Consider the following 14,472-nt stretch of genomic DNA (forward strand, 5'->3'; position numbering starts at 1 on the left):
TCTACGTGATGTTAATGTCAGGCAGACTGGCAATTAGGAAAGCTAACGGAAGATTTTTAGGTAGAATATAAAAGGTGTATAGATTCTTTGATCCAAAACTAACTGGTTAAATCATATTTTAAAGTGAAAGTCTAATATCCAGGAGGTCAGCACTGATTTTCAAAGAAGGTTTCTGATGGATTGTAATGCTGCAGCGAAAGGTAATAAGACTTTGAATTATACATTTTTTTTTTTTTCTGACACACTCTGTAGACGGAGCAGCACTCATGTCAGGTCTGTTCTTGCAGGATCAGGCCTGACTACGCTGTTTCCCATAGTGTTAGACCAGCACAAAGTGAAATGTCCACAACCAGAATAGTCCATAATGACCAGAGGAACGAACAAAAGGCGTGTATGGCAATTACATGATGTGGCATAATTTGGAAGCAAGCAAAACTTAACTTCTCATAGAGCACATTACATTCCAGGTGGAAGCACAACAGAGTGTGAGCTACCACCGAAAATGCAGCCACAAAAAATGTAAAACAAAAGACATTAGTAAATTCAGTTGAACGATGCAATATGTATGATTTGGCCAGCTGTCAAATTCATACTCAAAAGAAATAGGGAGCAGCATAACCGCTAACTGCGGCTAACTGTAGCTGTTATTAGCATCTTAGTTAAGTTAGCTGTGCAGCTAGCAGTCCTGACTTGGAGCTCAGGGAGCAAGGGAGTGTTGTTGTTCACACCGCTAACACCAGAGCTTTGGAGCTGGATGGGCTAAGGCTAGCTGGTTATCATGCTAACATGACCAAATACCTTTGAAATACATTAAATAGGTGTCATAAAGTCATGATTGTTATCTTTTAGTTAAGTTTGTGAAGGTTTTCAACTAAACTTCTTACACATTGCATCTTTAAATCATGCGTTATTAACACACGAGTTGAAAGCCATTGAGAAAATAACATAATTAGGACCAGTAATTATTAATGATAAATGCAAGTGAAGGTTGAATAGCGGCTCTCAGGGCTCAGCTGTGGTAGGCTTACTTCCCTCCAACCCTTATCTTATTGTTTTCCTTTCTTCTGCTTTCAATACAGCATTTTGAGTAACTAGATGCTAAAATCACAACAGGTTCTTCATTTGTAGATGATTTGTAGCCGACTAAAATGAAATTATAATACTAAAAAGAAAATCATTTTTCTATCCAATTCCTTTAGGCTACAACAGGTCCCCAAGTAGCGCTGTCTTACTTTTAATAGTTGTTCTACTGCAGCATGTTTTAAATAATTGAATACTAAAGTCATTTTGGCCAATGAAATTCATCTGGCAGTCTCCTTGCAAGTGGGTCAAAAAGTTAATTTTGGACGCAGAACCAGACCACCCCCTCCGCCCCTACAACCCTCCAACTTTTACGGCCCCGTGTAATGAATCCCAATAAAATTCCTGTATTATAAGCGCATGTCAGACTTAGAACAAACGTTGTTGGGGAGAGTTGATGAAAACACAAGAGTGTCAACTTAGCTTGAGTAAAGTAGCTTTTACAAGAAACATGAATAATACAAGCATTATGAACATTTAGATCTGTCTTAAATATCATATTTGCTCGTAACTCCTCTTTCGAAGTCAAAGATCCTCTGCGCACATCACCATTCAGAAAAATTCTGATGGTTTGATTAAAGTCTAGTGGATGGAGAGCTTGACCTAACCAATTAAAATTCCATCCATCTCCACTGAGTAAGTGATACACTGTAGTCACTGAGAATTTAACAGATTCCCCTCAAACTTCTCAGCTGGATGAGTGCTATGTTCTTTAATCACAGATAGGAGAGAAAAGACTAAATGTGTGTTCTAGATTAACTCTGTCTCACCATGCATTGTCATTGCGCTTGGCTTATTAATGGCACTGCTCAATGCTCTTTTTGACCTTTGCCCGTGTTCACCACAAGTGTGGGGCATCAGAGTCTCCCAGTGAGCAGAGAAACTCCTTCAACTATACAGGACCTTGAAGTGTCCTCAAGCAAGACAGTGAATCTCTGTACTCTATATCCTGAGTGACTTTTCTGCTGATGACCTCAAGCCCTGGCAGCTTTGTGGAAGGGGATGACAAAAAAAAATAAAAAAGTACACATATATATATATATATATATATATATATATATATATATATATATATATATATATATATTTTCCCTGCACGCTAGAAACACTCCATCCCTCTCATCTCATGCACTGTCTCCATACATCCATACTGGAAAATCTCCTTCTTACTATAGTTCCAGTCAACAAGATCATGGAACTTTAATTGATGAAAGCAGGTTCAGCACAAAGAAACAACCTTTTGTGGTTTCAGTTAAAAAAAAAAGTGAAGAAAGCATTTAAAATGCATGTGCATACTGCCAATCTGCATCAACAGGAAAGTATTATTGCATCATTTGTGTGTGTGTGTGTGTGTGTGTGTGTGTGTGTGGGTGAGTGTGTGTGTGTGTGTGTGTGTGTGTGTGTGTGTATATATATATATAAATATATATATATTGATAGAAATGCAATAGATGTCACATGTACAGAACAGAACAACACAACACAAGTTTAGTAGTTGCACTGACAGAATATCTGATACCAATGATTATAAATTATGTATATGGTAAGTTTTTCCTCACTCCAATCCAGGGTCTAAAGACAGAGGACGGTGTTCTCTGTACAGACTGTAAAGCCCACTGGGCTATATAAATAAAATGTATTTGGTTTGATTCTGTAGAACGCTGTTTATTTGGATGAAATACATTGCTAATCCGTGTAAGAAACAACATCAACAACCCAAACAGAATGTCCTGCAAAACACTGTTTAAATATCTAATGTACTTTGATTTAATGAGGAAACTCTGACACAGTTCTGAAGAAATACAGGATTAATTGCTCATTAATGCAAAGTAAAAAAAAAAAAAAAGAAAAAAAAATCAGATGCCGTGGGTGGTAAAAACAAATTAGGATGATGAAAAGAGATGGTATCAGTTGGAATCTTGGAAGTGTGTGTATTTCTGTGTATTCATATGTTCTGCCAATATATTTCCGCTTGATAACTTCACTGACTTTTGCAGGAATTTGCCTTTTGCAGACACATTTTTTAAATCTAGGATGAAAACAATCAACTTGGAATCCAAACTACTTCACGTCATGACAGATTGCCTGGATGCTGCAGCAGTTTTCAACCGTGAGTTTGAGGTTGCCAAAGCCTAAATGCTCTGGAGGAGCTGGGAATTCAAAAGTAAAGAATCAAACATAAATCTATTTTGCGAGCATTACAACATTTCTGAGAATTTCTCCTAAGTCCTGCAGTTTGCACCACCTTTGAGCTCTAAATCATCATATCACAGGACGGTCCTTTTATTCCTTGAATTTACTGACTCACTATACAGTATAGAGACAATACACCTCCATACATACATACTAAGAAAGCGATATGTCGGTGATTATCCTATCATACTGCTATAAAGCTTGATGGATCGCTATACAAAGTGAGATTGTGGTTTATGGTTTCCATCTCAACAGTCTATCATCTTCAAAACACTTAACCTGAAGTGTGAGTCCTGCTGGTGTGTCTTTCTCCTACCAACAGGGTCACCACAGTAGCTAAACACTCATATGGTTCCTTTAGTATCAGGGGCAACATTTATCATCATTTGTGAATGCTAACCTCTAACCATTAATTTGTGTGTAAGGAGTTATTAAGTTGGATGCTTGAGTAACCAAATTGGGAGCACACATGAGTAATGCACACACTCTAATATGCAATTTGTGCACACAAATTAATTAATTTGTTCCCTCAAATGAAGAGCATCAAGTTATTGTGGCAGTAAGAGCTGAAGTAACAGACTGGTGTGTCTCCAGCCGGTGCACTTGCAGTCAGTTGTCAATTGCTGACTTAATTCCCAGGACAATTTATGTTGATAGTTTTGTGATCCCTGAATTTATTGAGTCCCCATACTGCACTCTATTTGTCTAACATCACACAACGCCTGCAACAACCTCATGCTTTTGTCATAAGCCGACCAGGCCAGATCATGATCAGACTATTTTGTGTAAAATTCATTCAAGCAGCTGATTCTTTGTAGCTTTAGTAAAAAAAAAATGTGAGCATCATCAATCAGAAAGGGAGTCTGTATCTGGAGCTCAGCTGTTCCTTCTGGGAGAACAGGAGCCTTCAGGCTGCAGGTTCTCCCACAAAGCTTTGCCGTATTCAGCACTAACTCTAAAGAAATATAGGTAGGCTTTCAGAGACATACCTGGAGCATTGGAAATAGCATTCTGTTATAAAGAATGAATTACAACCCGGCGCACCTGCAAAAATATAAAGATAGATAGAGAAAGCGGTATTTATATGTACCACTTTGAACTCAGCGCTCTCCATTGGGCTGTTAGTGAAATAAATGCTCACCATCAGCGTTGCTCTCAACATATTAATTGCTGGATTTGATGAGACCTACATTCAAGCGCTGCACCTGCTTATTAAAAAAACGGTCCACATCCAGCAGTATGGTGGCCATACTGAAGCTCCCATGGAACTTTGCTGCCTGGCTGCATTTTCTGAGTCATTAACGCTGTGCCACTGCAGAGCAGGTCGCCAATTCCCAGCAGTGGGGTCAACCAGAAACAACGGGAACAGAGATATTCTCAGCGACTATGAAAATACTGTGTGCTTCTTTTTGTTTTCCTCCTTTACCATTTTAAAGTTGTGCATATCCGTTACAGCCTAATTCATCAGGACCACCACCGCAACGACCAGTACACTGTCCATACTGAATCCCCTCGACTACATTAAGAAAATCTAAATCCCGCTTTTTGGAAACTAATTATCTAAATGATCAATATTCTAATGATGGGAGAATATTTGGATCCTACACAGTCCTGTTTGATTAAGTAAGTAAATGATCTTGCAAATATTCATTGAACTTCCCTTTAAAACAGACAGGACTGAGTGTGGCACATGTTTAATTATGCATGTGCAAAATTGCTGCACAATAACACTGGCTAAGTGTAGATAATGCCCGCCTGCCAACACTGATTTCCCCAATCACAGACTGAGCCGGTTTCTGCCAGGCCTCTCTCCTGTCCTAAGCAACAATAATGACATATGCTCAAGCTAAAGCTCTATATGCTAATAATGGAGGCTTGGACTGTGCGAGTGTGAGCCCGGTTGGATTCCGTCTGGCGATTTTCAGCCACAATAGCAGGGTCAGAATGACAGATCTTGACAATGAAATGGAGCTGGCAAGATATTTCACACAAACAGACAGCCGTGGTTCTCCAAAGATGAATTCTAGTCATGTTTTCGACCCGACAAAGGTTAACCTTTGTGGTTTTGAGTGAAATGTCTCAATAAACTTCTGCATTTGCCACTGGATTTTTTTTTTTTAGTTTTCTAACGATTTGCTTTTTGACTACCTGCAATTATGACACTGGTATCAGTCTCAACTTTACATTGTATTTGGTGCCAAATAACGTGTTTTACATGCTATACTTAAATGGTGCAAACATTATAAATCACACCCACTGAACAGCAGCATAATGTTCGCATTTCCATTAAAGCTAAGCTGTGTCCAAGAAGCCAGCGCACACTGTTCCATACGTGTGAAACCAATGGATGTTTTTGACAAGTCATCAGGCCCATCCCCAGCTGGCGGCAGTAGCTCAGTCAGTAGAGACTTGGCTTGGGGACTGGAGGGTGGCAGGTTCAAGTCCAGCTACAGACCACAATATGGAAGTGGACTGGTAGCTGAAGAGGTGCCAGTCCACTTCCTAGGTTACTGCCGAGGTGCCCTTGAACAAGGCACCGAACCCCCCATGTGTGCTCCCCGGGCGCTGACATAGCAGCCCACTGCTCCTAGCTTGTGTGTATATGTATGTGTATACTTAGAATGTGCAGCTAGGGATGGGTTAAATGCAGAGGACACATTTCAGGTATTCATGTCTGACAAATAAAGATTCTTCTTCTTCTACTTCTGAGGCAAAAGAATCAGATATGCAAAATTTTAACTTTTTCTAACCCTGACAAATTGTTTGTTGTGCATCAACATTTTCCAAAGGCACAAAACTGGATATTTTTGTCAAGACAAGTTTCCAGTGATGTTCGTGACAACACACCAGGTATTTTAAGCCGAAACATGATCTTTAGCTAACCCTACCCAAGTGATTTTTGACGCTTTGCATTGCACTTGCTGATGTATGGCTTGGATGCAGCTGCTCGGCCATGGAAACCCATTCCATGAAGCTCTCTACGCACTGTTCTTGAGCTCATCTGAGGGCCACATGAAGTTTGGAGGTCTGTAGCGATTGACTCTGCAGAAAGTTGGTGACCTCTGCGCACTATACGCCTCAGCATCCGCTGACCCCGATCCATCATTTTACGTAGCCTACCACCTCGTGGCTGAGTTGCAGTCATTCCAAATCGCTTCCACTTTGTTATAATACCACTGACAGTTGGCTGTGGAATATTTAGGGAAATTTCACAACTGGACTTGTTTCACAGGTGGCATCCTATCACAGTACCACGCTGGAATTCACTGAGCTGCTGAGAGCGACCCATTCTTTCACAAATGTTTGTAGAAACAGTCTGCATGTCTAGGTGCTTGCTTTTATTCACCTGTGGCCATGGAAGTGATTGGAATACCTGATTTCAATTATTTAGATGGGTGAGTGAATACTTTTGGCAATATAATGTGTGTTGTTGGAAGGGAGGAAGTAATGTGAAGTAGTATAAAGAGGGAATTATCCGTATAGGGAGGAGGTCAGGGACGAGCTGTTTTGCCTTATGGTTACTTGTAGCAGAAATTGCCCGAGATAATTGCTGAATGCAAATGATGAAATGAAATCTATACAGATGATGTGATGATGGGCCTGATTGTTCAGTCACACTGCGTATTTTTCCTATTACATTTGAAAAGTTATTCAATGATTGTAGAGTGGTTAACAATCTAAAGCATTGTTATGCTGAAGCAAACACATCCAGTTATAACCTGAAAATGCTGAAGTGTCGGTGCTGTCCCTAAATGCTCCACAGTAATTGTTGCCCCTGGCATACTTTTATAAAAGCACCAGCAAGGTCAGCACAGTTTAGGCCGGCCCTTGACAATTCTGATCTCGATGCCCCTCAACCCTGGGTGTTTTCTCACCTTTTCGCAGAATAATAATGGGTTTGGCCAGAGATTCCTCTTGTGCTGGCACAGAGCTCCAGAATAGTGGAGGCTGCTCTGGCAATGTGCGACTCTGTTCAGCCAGATAAAAAAGGACAGGGGAAAAAACTGCTCATCGAATGTGTGAAAGCTTAATTTATCCAAAGAGATCAGAGAGTCTCGAGTTTTGTCCATGTAAACTTTCATGAATACTCTATACAATTGCTCATGGGTGGTTTGAAATGCGCAGTAAAAAGTTTGGGGGGGTTTCCCGCAGGCATAAAATGTGTGACCCAATTATAAACTTTGCCATTAATGGGGCCTGAATGAGGGCTGGAGGTTGGCACTTGGCGATCTCAGCCTATTTGGGACTTACGCCTGGCATGGCCGACTGTTGTACACTAGTGAGATGAGCTCTCACTCCCTCCGCTCTGAGATATTGCATTGACCTCTGCAGCCCACATCCCAAGATTACCTTGACATCTGCTGGGTGGGTTTCAAAAAGCTAATTAATCCCTGCTGACCTGAAGTTTGGCTGTCTGTTCTAAAAGCAGCTCTAGCATCGGGGTAAAGACCCACTATAGGTCAGTCCGCAGCTCCCATATGACTTATTTTTGGAAAATGGTGTGAAGCTTTTCTTGGACAGCTCTTTGGAAAGTCAGAGAAAAATTATGTCAGTTATTGAGCGGGCATTTTAGGCCAGCTCGATGTATTTCCCTCTATCCCCCTGGACCTATTTAGGCCTATATAAAAAATGTGAAATTTGTTAGTTAGCCGTTATTTCAGTGACTGATCCACTGCACCGAAAGCCCACAACTCCCTCTTCACATTAGCGAGTATGATTTTTTCCCAGCTTTGTTTCACAGCCTCTTCCGGCCCACTGAGTACTGCAAACAGTTCCCACCATGAGGCAACATTAATATTCATGAATAATAAGAGAAATTAAATAAATAAAAAGCCAACACATTTGGCAATGTCACCCCCCCAAAAAGTGCTACAGGGCCCCCGATGGAGCTTGTGATTTTTCTTCCATGACATTTGTAATTGTTACGCACAGAAAAAAATAATAAAAAAAAAGATTGAAGGCCTCAACGATATTTCCCAAAGTCCTCAAGGGAACGTGATATGCCCCTGTGGAGGTGTCGTTACTGCAGGTTTTGAGAAGTGGGAAACTCTTGAAGATATTTGCAAATTTATTGCTCTACTTTTCAAGCAGGTGAAGAGAGCCTTGGGCAAAATTAGGTTTATCTGAGCGATGTTTGTGAGGAATTCTGAGGGGACCGGATAACCCTTTCCGTTTGTCATCGCACAGATGAGTGTGCTCAGCTGCCGCGCCGAGGGAAATTACTAGGTTGTTGTCTACATACAAAATCCACCTTTGAAATGGGATGGTCCTCAGGCAAACATGTCAGATTTTTTTTTTTTTTCCCTTTCTGTGATGGAGAAAAATGTGGTCTTGGTGCCAGTGAAGGTCAGACAAAAAGCAAATATGAATATAATTTTCAAAACTGTTGCTCTAGTTTCATGTTAAACAGCCTTGTTGACATAAATGCCTTCTTTTAGGCTCGTAATTGAACATTCATAAATGGACATTTGGATTTGGAAGGTAATTGCAGGAAATAATGTTTTAACTGAGAGTACAATTTAGATTTTTTTGGCCAAATTGAACTCAACAAATACAAAAGTAGCACAAAAAACATAAAAGAAGAATAAAAAAAACATTCAGTAAAGGGATCTCAATCTAACTACTTTATTGTGGTCTGTTGACATTGATTTGAAGAAGATCGAATCATATTCCTTGCATTATTAAAATAGCATGCTTTGCTCTGTTATTCAAAATATAGTTCTAATAGAGTTTTTTCTTTTTCTTCCAAAATCGTAAGAACAGTTGAGCTCAGTTGGGGAACAGACTTGATCGGTTGTTTTGCCAAATTATTAAAGCACTATTAAAAATAAATGAAATTCAGGAAATAGAACTTTTTAAAAAAATCATTTTTAACAACATGTGTTCAAAACTGAAGGTAAAAACAGGAACACACAAAAATTGAAACAGTTCCAGGTCACAGAACAAAAGGAGATGACGTGAAAAAAGTGCTTGTTACATCTGAGCAGCCTTATTTACTTGGAGGCTATCGAAGCTTTAATAATTTTGGATCAAGCCGTTTTCTATTAAACTCATATTTCATTTCAAACAGTCATTTAAATTTTATTCTGAATTTGATGTGGTTTGTTTGGCCCAAACCTGAAAAAAGAAAAAGGACGAAAGAAAGAGGAATCATTGATATCAGACAATCCTGCGTTCACTGACTTTTTTTTATCATCTAGTTACAACATTTTGAATATCCTTCTTTCTACAGTAACCGCCAGATGCTGGATGGACATTCTGTTGTTGGCAGCAACCACCACAGTTCAACAGCTGTGAATATCAGATATATGAGAGTCTTTTGTCAGATATGAAGCACAAAACAAATAATCACAGGCATCTTTTATCTCCGAATTCTCCTGGCGGACCATATCTGTATAGACACTCTTGTATTACAGCTGTTTTGCAACTGTTGATTTGTTAGTTTTGTCACACCAGTCCGGGGATTATCAGTTGCCTTTATACGATTCGTACACATCCACACGTTTCCTGGGGAGTTTATTGTGGAGGTTACTTGAGAAATGCTCATTGGGGAGACCTCTGGCACTCTGCAGAACTAGCGTAAGTGACAAATTGTCATAACAGATGCACCGGTGGCTTTCAAGGCTTTAGAAGCGTCGCCTAAGTTGGCTGAGTAATAATAATAGTGTTTGGTAGTGTTCACTCCATGAAGTCACTAGATCTTAATGTATGAATGAATGATACACTGGGCCAGATGCTCTAAGAAAAGAGGGTTAATGTTCCGATACCGTGAAAAATGCTGGTTCCAGTTGAGGTACTGGTGGCTCTGGAGGTCGCGCCCGTTTTTAGCACAATGTGTCATGGGGGCTAGGAATAAGGTGATAGTGCTGTTATAAGTGTATCTTACCATTTTTTTTTTTAATTCAGTTTTTAGTTTTCCTTTTTTGTGCATATTAATGAGATTAATTACTGTCTTATAGTTTTTTGGGAGACTTAATGTTGATCTGTCACCGGGGATTCTGGTAGCCTACTTGATGTGCAGTGTAGTTGACTTGATGGTTAGTCTTTTTCTATGTGGATGCAATTTCACTGTTACTCATTTTCTTTCTATCTTTTCTTTTTTGTTACCCTATGTTATTGTATTTTTTTTTTCTTTTTCTTTTCTTTTTTTTTTTTCTAATCAGTGTACCTTTAGCCTGCTGTCTCACCAAATCAATTTGGGATCATTGGTCCTTCTGGAGATATGGATTACACCAGATTACTGCTGTATGGAGTCATTTTATGTGTTTTTCTGTTTGTTTTAAAAAAAAACATTCCCCATCTAATTGAGTTATTTAGGAGAATTCTGCAACACTGTTTTGCTGTCAAGCTCCGGAAATGTTTTGCGGACTACAAAACCTCAATCTATTTTCCACTGGCATGGGAATGACTAGAGAATGACTGAATTTTCATTTTTGGGTGAACTTGTGCTTTAAGAGCAGGCTGTTCCCTGACACAATTCTCCCAGTTCCTGTTGGACGCTCCCCTCGTGAGTTGATTTGACATTCAGTTGAAAAGAGTCGCAAATAACAGAACCAAAGATATCAAAAACATTTTAATAAGATATTATAGCAAAATCTTTGAAGTTTAGTTCTACATTATCTGGACACATACATGGCAAACATGTGTCTTTTTCTCAAACCTTGAGTGATCTCTGCATCCTCCCCCAACAGAAGGGAGTGTGAGGGCAAACGCTCCACACACACACGCTGTAACACCTTTCTCGTTCCTTCTCTGAGCTTTGACCCTCCCGCCCACTGCACTCGCTTCTCCAGGTCCCTGGGCTCTCAGCCTCCGGTCCTCCATCACCTTCCCTCCCACCTCACCTCTCTCTGTCCATACTTCTCCCTGGGCCTGCGAGGACCTCTGCTTCTGATCCGAATTCCCCTGACACCTGCCCAAACACTTGCTCATTCCCCTGCTTCTCACCGCCCTCAGAGAACTGATATCACTCGTCCTTCTGGTCGTGGATGTACGGAAGGGCAGACCAGAGGAAATGGAGGCTTTAGGATGTGCAATTGCATCAAGCAGATGTTCATGGAGGAATCCTGGGTCTTCAAAAAGACACGGAAATATGTCTCATGCCATATGCGATAGTATTCATAGGTCAGCTACCTTTCTACATAAACGGTCAGTGAGCAGAAGTGTCTGTGATGAGTGGTGAGACTATTGTAAAAGATGTCAGACTGTTTCCACGAGGTCTGAACCTGTCTGCTGATGGGGTCGCACTGTCTGCTGCTTCTCATTTGACAGGAGTGCAAGTCTGATGTCCTCAGGAGTAATTGCACTTCCTCACAAGGAATGAAATATCACAGGTGACTGATTTGACAATTGCGGAATCCTGAAAGTCAAAGTGGCTTTTCGTATCAGCAGTAATACCCTATTTTGGCTCCTGCCATTGTTATGTTTAGGTGTAATCACTGTGTGAATAGAAAATAAAGTCTGAAAGACAGAGGAGGAGGAGGAGAAGGAAGAGCGCTTGAAAATGCAAGAGAAGAGGGAAGTCTAATCTCTGCCTATTGTTGTCTCCCCCGTGGTTGTGTTTGCTCTCACTGCTGCTGATGATGCAAACACCATTTGGGATAAGTACATATGAGGTTAATGTATCATGAAAAGCATTGGATTCAGCGTTTCTCATAATCCTTGATCTGATTTTATGGATGAACAGATTAATATACATTGCATTACGACAAAAAGGGAAGGATTTCCTCTCGTCCATGCAAGAGTCTAATAACTATAAATGTACCATGGTGACTTTTTGGGATGTTTGCGAAGCTGAATGCACTGGGCCGTCTAATAACATTGGAGGATTCATTAGGAGGAAAGGCTACACATTGTTTGGCTCTGTCATGTGAATGCTTGACATATTCCTGGACAAAATAAGATTCCAGCTCATTAGAATATACACATATTTAACTGAATACAGAAAATACGTGTGTAAAAGCATTTCCTGAAACTGAGAAAGTACTGAATAAAACCCCACGAGTTGAAAATTAAAATAACTACATGTCAGAAGAAGATGAGATGACGTAAACACAAGTTTATTGTCCCTCATGCTCAGAAGAAAGTATGGAAAAAAAGTGACACAATAAATGTGGTACATGTAAATACATACCAAAAGATATGTAATTGGATCCAGCTCAACTGGCTTAATATTAAAAAGCTGCTTACATAAAGTATTACTGCATCAGTTATAACAATCCACAAGAAAATATATAAAGGCCAATTCTGTGTAATGAGTCTTTATTAAGAGTGCCAGTAATAGTCGCCAGTCGTCCTAGGTTGCACAAAAAATAGAAAATAAAAATGAAAAAGAACAGAATAGATAGCATTTTCAAATCAAGCATGGTTTATTAAAGAAAAAACAGTAATTCAACCAAAAATAGGAAACTGGGAAAAATCAGAATAGATAGCATTTTCAAATCAAGCATGGTTTATTAAAGAAAAAACAGTAATTCAACCAAAAATAGGAAACTGGGAAAAATCCAAAACAAATACACTTATTTCCCAAATGAAACAACCCGGCAAAGCATCTAAGAGATCCACCAGAGGGCAGACGCATGGATGAAGGAGGTGTTGTACCAACAGAGGTCGGCAATGAAGAGAATGCTGGACAAATGTAGTAAACACAGCCAAATAGAAAGCAGCAGGATGAGGTCCGGATAAACGTAAGGTTCACATCCGTAGGACCTTCACCCAAGTGACCCGGGTTTGAGTCCTGTAAGAAGCAAATCATCAAGACTATCTGATTTATGAACCATGATGTTTTCTAAAAGAAAAGTAGTCTCAGTTCCTGTAATGTAACTGGATATTGCATGCAAGGTGAACCCGCAGGTCTATTACAGGGTTCGGTGTGATACTGGGTTGAATTGCAACACACTGGAATACACACTAAGCCAAAGAACATATCTCAGTCTAACTTAGAGTTGAAAAGGTTTTGAAATCTTGGAGACATGACCAAAGACCACAGCAGTGAAAAATAACTGCAGCTATAATGTAGTACTTCAATTTACTTGAATATTGACATTGTATGGTATGCTACTTAAGATGATATTTTAGGAGAAAATAGTGAGCTGTGCAGTAGTGGTTGCTGTTAACACCATGCAGTAGATTCTCTCACTATAGTTACCAATAGTTAGTTAGAGTAGTTTTCATATTTTACAACAAGTGATCTTCTGAGATAATGATAGACTAATAGATCAGTAGATTTGTTTTTATTTAAACTATATCTAAATACTCAAAGGCTGCCTAGCTTGTAATAATATTCCACAAGAAAATGTATATATATATATATATATATAGATATATATACACACAAGGGTCAAACGGCAAATCTGTCTAATGAGCATTTTAACTCTCCGTATTCAGAGCACCTTTAGCTTCAACAAAGTGGCTGTCATTCATCCTAGGCTCCACAGAAAATAAAAAATAAATAAATGAAAAAAAAGGAATTGATTGCATTTTTAATTTAAACACCATTCATTAAAGATAATTTATTGAATTAAACTAGTTACAAAAAAATTATAAACAATAAGCCAACTAACTTTCCAGATAAAATGGAAAATATAATTAAAAGGGAATTAGGCGAATGAAAAACAAATCACAAACATTATAGAAATAAAATAGAAAAATAATACTATGTTGGTGGGGAGCATACTCCAGGTTGGAGAAGCTTTACAAAGTAAAAATCCAATATTTAGGACATGACACACATTCACATGGTTTACTTAGAAAAATATAGAAGAAATGCTTTCTATGTCTATTAGAAAATGCTCAGTTGTGTTAGACAAAAGCCCCTGCCTTAGGAAAGCATTGTAAAGGAAGTGACATTTGGATTAGAGGATAATAAACTCCATTCACAGATTGCCTCCCTGCAGGTTACCTTGATGAGGCTACAGTGTCGCGACACACAGCGAGGGTAATGTCCCTGGCCTTGCTTGTACACTGCACGGTCCGATGCACAAATAGACCACCGTGGCACACCTCTTAAAAGGCGACAGGCATCCAAGTGTGTAATGATGCCAGGGGTGTGAGGCACTTTACAACCAACCCATACCTTCACCCACAACTGAGATTAATTGCACTTGATTGACTATATCAGATGTGCGTCTGTTTCCTGCCACCTCATTCGGAACAGCCCGGAATTTATTGGAAGACCTTCGCTTACTCGATATATATAGA

Source organism: Sparus aurata, chromosome 11 (assembly GCF_900880675.1).
Source record: "Sparus aurata chromosome 11, fSpaAur1.1, whole genome shotgun sequence".
Lineage (NCBI taxonomy): Eukaryota > Metazoa > Chordata > Actinopteri > Spariformes > Sparidae > Sparus > Sparus aurata.